The sequence below is a fragment of the Streptopelia decaocto genome (genome assembly GCF_964273445.1).
Source record: "Streptopelia decaocto genome assembly, chromosome: 19".
Classification (NCBI taxonomy): Eukaryota; Metazoa; Chordata; class Aves; order Columbiformes; family Columbidae; genus Streptopelia; species Streptopelia decaocto.
In genome coordinates, this window is record NC_138674.1 from 5,045,894 (window position 1) to 5,051,893 (window position 6,000).

Sequence of the window (6,000 nt, forward strand, 5' to 3'; positions counted from 1 at the left end):
GCTGTGGACATATGGGTACCTTCCCCATGTCTTCCTGGCCCTGGAGTTCCCTTGCATGCTCTGTCAGCACCTTTTAAGCTGTAATCTCTTGTCCGCATTAGCACTGGCAGTTGTTGGTGAGTTAGAGGGGAGCAGGCACTGAGAGCTGGTATTGTCTGGGTTAGTCACCCCCAAATGCTTTAGGACGCCCAGCTGAAACTCTGCTGCAACTGGCCGTGCAAAAGAAGTAAAACTGGCCAAGTGTGGAGTATTTCTAAACCCTCTGCAGCCTGTGTCAGCAGTGATTCAGCATCTGCCCATCTCAGCCGAACCTCTTGTCTGATGTCAAGAGCTGCAGCTCGCAGGGCACTGCCCGGCCACGCTGACCAGGACGCTGGTCACAACAGTGTCCTCCACGGCACCTTCTGTCCATAGGCAGCTCTGTGGGGCAGCACAGCAAGACACACAAGTTTCTCAATTCGATGGACCTGTCAGTAATACTGGCAATGCAAAGGTCTCAACCAGATCATAATTTCCTGCCTAATCTGACTTCTGGGTCTGGTACTGTGAAAGACCAAGCGAACACCCTGCAGCTCGCTGTTGGAGTCAAGCGAGGTGAACGCAGCACAGACAGGATCTCCGTCTGCGTTACGGTCTGTGGGCCGTAGGTGTGTGATTGAACCAAGCGTTGCTGCATCTGAGGGAGCTCACTGTTATCCAAGGAGTTTTAGTTGAAGCCAGGACACATCAGGCAGCACCAGTTCAGTAAAACGTGATGCTGTGTGCTCGGTTACTCTCGCAGCAGCCTCAGGAGGCACGTGGGTTCATGGAAAAGATCCCGGTAAGCCACAAGGAGCTGGGGTGTTTGTAAAAAGATAAGGAAATTGTTGGAACATCTGTGCAGCTCATCTGCTCTTCCTGCTGTAAAAGGGGAATTTCAAGGCCTCCAGTTTGCTCTTTTCTGCCCAGCCCTGGCTGGGTGTCTGCCCCATGGGCTGGGGCCCTCCAAGGGGTCAGACCTACCTGAGAACTCAACCAAAAAGGACCATGCTAGAATGAAACTTGAGTAAAATTACCCAGAGTAGCAAACCATAATGTGCTTGTACTGACTGAGGCTTGTTTCCCTCAGCCTTGCTGGTGACACCGGCTCCTCCTCACCCTCTGCAGGCACAACCTTCTCCAGCAGATGCAGATTTGCATGTCAGACCCAGAGGCATTGACCTATGAAGTTCTGTTACCCTGCGAATGACATTTCCTCCTATTTACTCCTGTGCAAGCAAAGCTGCTCTCTGACCTTTTACGAACCACTGGTCTGGGCAATGCCATTCCCTGCTGGTGAGGGGCTGGAGCACAAGTGTGATGGGAGCGGCTGAGGGAGCTGGGGGGTTCAGCTGGAGAACAGGAGCTGAGGGGAGACCTTCTGATCTCTGAACTGCCTGAAAGGAGCTTGGAGACAGGGGGGTCGGGCTCTGCTCCCCAGGAACAAGCGCCAGGAGCAGAGGAAACGGCCTCAAGTTGCACCAGGGGAGGTTGAGGTTGGATGTGGGGAACAATTTCTTCCCCAAAGGGCTGTGGGGCATTGGAACAGGCTGCCCAGGGCAGTGCTGGAGTCACCATCCCTGGAGGGTTGGACAGACGGACATGAAGTTCTCAGGACATGGGGCAGTGCCAGGGGTGGGGGAACAGTTGGACTTGATCTTGAGGGTCTTTCCAACCAAAATGATTCTGTGATTCTAGGGTGGCCTCAGAATAACTGGAGTTTCTAGAGGTGTTGGCTTGTGCAGCGTTTCATTCTCTGTGCCTACAGCTCTGCCTTTCTCCCCTACCCTGTCCATGTACGACCACCTGTGTTCTTCAAGTCCTCTTAGCTGGGACAACGTCTGTCCCCTGCGTTTCTTGCTGCTGCTGCTTTTGCCGCTGGGCCAGCTCAGTGCCATGCAGGCACAACCAGAATTTTCTGCCCTCTTTCCCCGCTGTCCCTCACCGCCGTACCCCAGCTCCTTTGCTGGCAGCAGCAGCCGCCCCGGCTTTCCACATCTCTGATGCAAGGCTGGCAGCGGGCTGGGGCTGGTTTGCCTCCCCCAGCCACTGCCGCCCGCCTCACCGCTGCCTGCGCCCGCCTCTTGGCTCTTCTGCCTTGGTGTGGCACGTAGTGGCCTTTGTTCTCGCCCGTTGCATGGCGAGCAAGATGAAGCATAATTTATAGGTAACTTGGAACCCAGTTTTGGCAGAGCAAAGCACGCCAAAAGATGTGGCAATGCCCGGGGAGCTGCGCTCATACTGCTTATCAAATGATGCTTGAAAGGCTCGGTAATGCAAGAGGAGGGTTGGGTTGCTCAATTCTAGCCGAGGATAAACTGCCTCTATTACAGGGACACGTGTTTGGGAGCAAGGAGCTGAGAGCTGGCTTTTGAAAACTTGTCCGGCGAGGCAAATCACGGCTTCGGGAGCTGTGGTCCGAAGGGCAGCAGGAGCATGTGTGTATTACGGGCTGAAGCACAGAAGGCTCCATCTGAACATGAGGAAAAACTTCTTTACTTTGAGGGTGCCAGAGCCTGGCCCAGGCTGCCTAGAGCGGGTGTGGAGACTCCTTCTCTGAGACATTCAAACTCCCTGGACCCACCTGTGTGATCTGCTCTGTGACCCTGCGTGAGCAGGGCTGGGCTGGGGATCTACAGAGCTCCTGCAACCCCAACCAGCCTGGGGTTCTGGGATTCTCTGTGTGTGTGTGTGAGCCCTGGCAGTCCCTTGGCCACTTGTGTCTTGGTGCACCCAGCACAGCACGGCCAGCCGGGCAGGGGGGATTGTCCCGCTCTGCTCTGCGCTGGGGCGGCCTCACCTGCAGCATTCACTGTGTGCAGGGCGGGGGACACCGGAGAAAAGGAGATAAAGCTGCTGGAGAGTGTCCAGAGGAGGCTGCGAAGCTGGGGAAGGTTTGGAGGGGAAGCCGGATGAGCAGCGGCTGCAGTCCCTGGGTTTGTTCAGCTGGAGCAGAGCAGACTGAGGGCAGAGCTCATGGGCTGCAGGTTCCTCAGCAGGAGCAGGAGGGGCAGGGTGAGCTCTGCTCTGTGACAGTGACAGAGCCCAGGGAACGGCAGGAGATGAGCCAGGGAGGGTCAGTGGGACATGAGGAAAAGGTTCTTCACCCAGAGGTGCTGGACACTGAACAGGCTCCCCAGGGAGGTGTCACGGCCCCAACCTGACAGTGTTCAAGAAGAGACTGGACAATGTCCTCAGACACACGGGGTGACCTGTGGGGTGTCCTGTGCAGGGACAGGAGCTGGACTCCATGATCCTCGTGTGTCCCTTACAGCTCAGGACATTCTATGAATGGCAGGATTGCATGTTGTAGGGTGGGAAGGCAGCTCTGAAAGTCGCCTGGTCCTTCCCCTGCTCCAGTGCAGGACACTGTGTCCAACCCTGTGTCTGTCTTCTCCTTAAAGTCCAGTGCTGTAGGCTCCATATGTTACTGGGGTACAAGGTTCTTGCCCCAAATCACCACCAGCTTCTTTTTTTTGCCCTCGAGACCCTTTTTTTCAGTCCACTGGTCCAAGAAATACCTCCCCCATAACCATCCCCAGCAGCTGGGACAGCTCAGAGTTTGGGTGCAGCCTCCTGTTCCTCCGCAGTTCCAGCAGCTCTCTTGGGGCTCTTGAGATTTTTGGATTGCTGGGATTGCTGTTGGGGGTCTTAGAGAAATCTGGAGCACTCATGGATCGTCTGCTGGTGGTTTATGTCTGTTCGTGTCCTGTGATGGAGACACATTGATGTACCTGTCTAGGTACATGTGCTGCCAAGGAGGGGGGTCCAGTCCTCCATGGTCATCTCACTCTTCAGCTTTGTTTTGAGTTATTCCATCCAGCTCTCTGCCGGACAAAGCCTGGATTTCACGCTATAAAAACCCCACCCCACCACTGCCTTCCAATTATTTCTGACTTTTGAGCCCCTCTGAGAATGATAATTATGTCACAGGCCACCACGTGGGGCTGAAGAACACGATCCATGGATGCAACCTGCTCTGAAGAGGGACGTCTCACACTACCTGCTCAGGACCAGGGATCTGGCTTTGTCCCTCTTGCATCAGCTGTGATGACGCTGCCAATGTCATGGAGCAGGGAAGACCCTCGGGACATCCCTGGGCTGGACAAGAGTCCCCTTGGCCAACGCTTTTGCATCCTGGCCATGGGGACAGGACTTTTTTTAGTGCCCAAAGCCGACAAAGTGTCCTAGTTCCAAATTCGCCCTATTTTCCTTTCCCCGGCTGGTGTAAATGCTTTGAATGCCACGTGCTGTGCCAAGGACAAGCAGTTTCCCTTCCCAAGGAGGTTCCTCTCCTTAAAAAGCTCCTGCTGGGCTACAGGAAGGTGCCTGTTCCACTCCTGTCCAGTGTCCACGAGGGCAGAATATTTCCAGGCGATGAGGCCTCAAGTAGAATATGACATAGAGCATGTGTTAAAACCCATTTCTGCACGGAAGGCTCTTAATTTTATTTTATTTTGCCAAATCAACTGAAATTGGAGGTTAACAATTATTCAGGGCAGCTGCTACTTAATAACTACTGGAACATCCTTTCTGGTTTTCTAGATCAAACATTTGTATAAGATTTCAGGCTGGTTTTATTGCAAAAGGAAGACGAGGCACTTTGATCTACAGAACAAGGTAAGAGTCCTTAATGATCTAATTTTAATGAAATTATATGTGTGTTTCAACCTCAGCGGTTACCGTGTCTTTAAAGAACAGAGAAATCGCTTTCTGGTGTCACAGAAGGGATGAACCTACTCTGCAACCTTGGCACCTTCACACCGCAGATCATCAGCCTCGTTAGCCGGGTATTAGCTGCCAGATCACTCATTCCTTCCCTTTCCCAAGGATGTTTGCAACCCCCCAGATGTTATGAACGACACTGGAGTTAAAACTGACTGTATTTGGCCAGTTTGCTTGCACAGTGATCAACCCTCATCTGTGGGCTGAAGATCCCTGTAGGTCCATGAAGTTCTTCCTTGGTCAGGGAACACACGCAGCGTGTATGGGGAGGTTGGAGGAGGTGGTGCCTTCACCCTGGAGAAGCAGAGGTGACCCAGCAGCCTTTGTCCACCACAGCAGGAAGGACCAGGTCCTTCTCTAAGGTCCCCTGAGAAAGGACAAGTGACACTTGCAGAAGCTGCAACAGGGACAATCTCAACTGTACCTGAGGATAAAGCTTTTTCCCGTGAGAGCCGTGCAGCCATGGGATGGGATCTTGTACTGAAGATATTCGGAACTCAGCTGGGAAAGGACTGGACCAAGCTGAGCTGGCATTGCAGTGAGCTCTACTTTGAACATGATATTGGACTCGGGACCTCTCAAAGCCATTTCCAACCTCAATGTTTCAATGGTTTTTCCCTAGTGAAGGGCTCTGACATACGTGGGATAGTTTATTGTATCCTACAGAAGACCCGTAAAAGGGAGATGGCCCTTGACAATGATACATCTCACTTGGGCTTCGGCAGCCAAGCAAATGGTAGGAGGAGCTGGTGCAAAAACCTCAGCCTGCCTTCTCTGCACCAGGGCATGTCGTGTGTGGGACAGTCCTGCATGGATGGCTTGGGTCATGTTTTCCATCATAAACCAGGTGGGTGCGTGCTGTCCTCCAGCAGCATGGCAAGAGGCGAGGGATGCACCCTGGAGGACCAACCTCCTCTTGTCCTCCTTTATTTTGTGTCACAGCCAAGACATCAGACACCAACTCAGTGCCGAGCGCTGTTTCTACCCCTCCAAATCCACTTGGGATTTGTCAGCCAGCGTCACCAAGTCCCTCCGTGGTGCCTGGGGCTGGATGTGGAGCGGGAGCCTGGCCAAGCAGCCAGGAGGCGGAATAAATTGCACCTTAAAGCAAGGCCGAGGGGAGGGGAGCTCCTCGGGGTGGTATCGGAGCCAGGTCGAGCTGCCCCGGCGCTGGGGCAGCCGCGTTTCTTCCCCGATGTGCGGTGCCACAGGGAGGGAAGCTGGACGGGCAACGCTGTGTTTCCCGGAGCGGCCCAG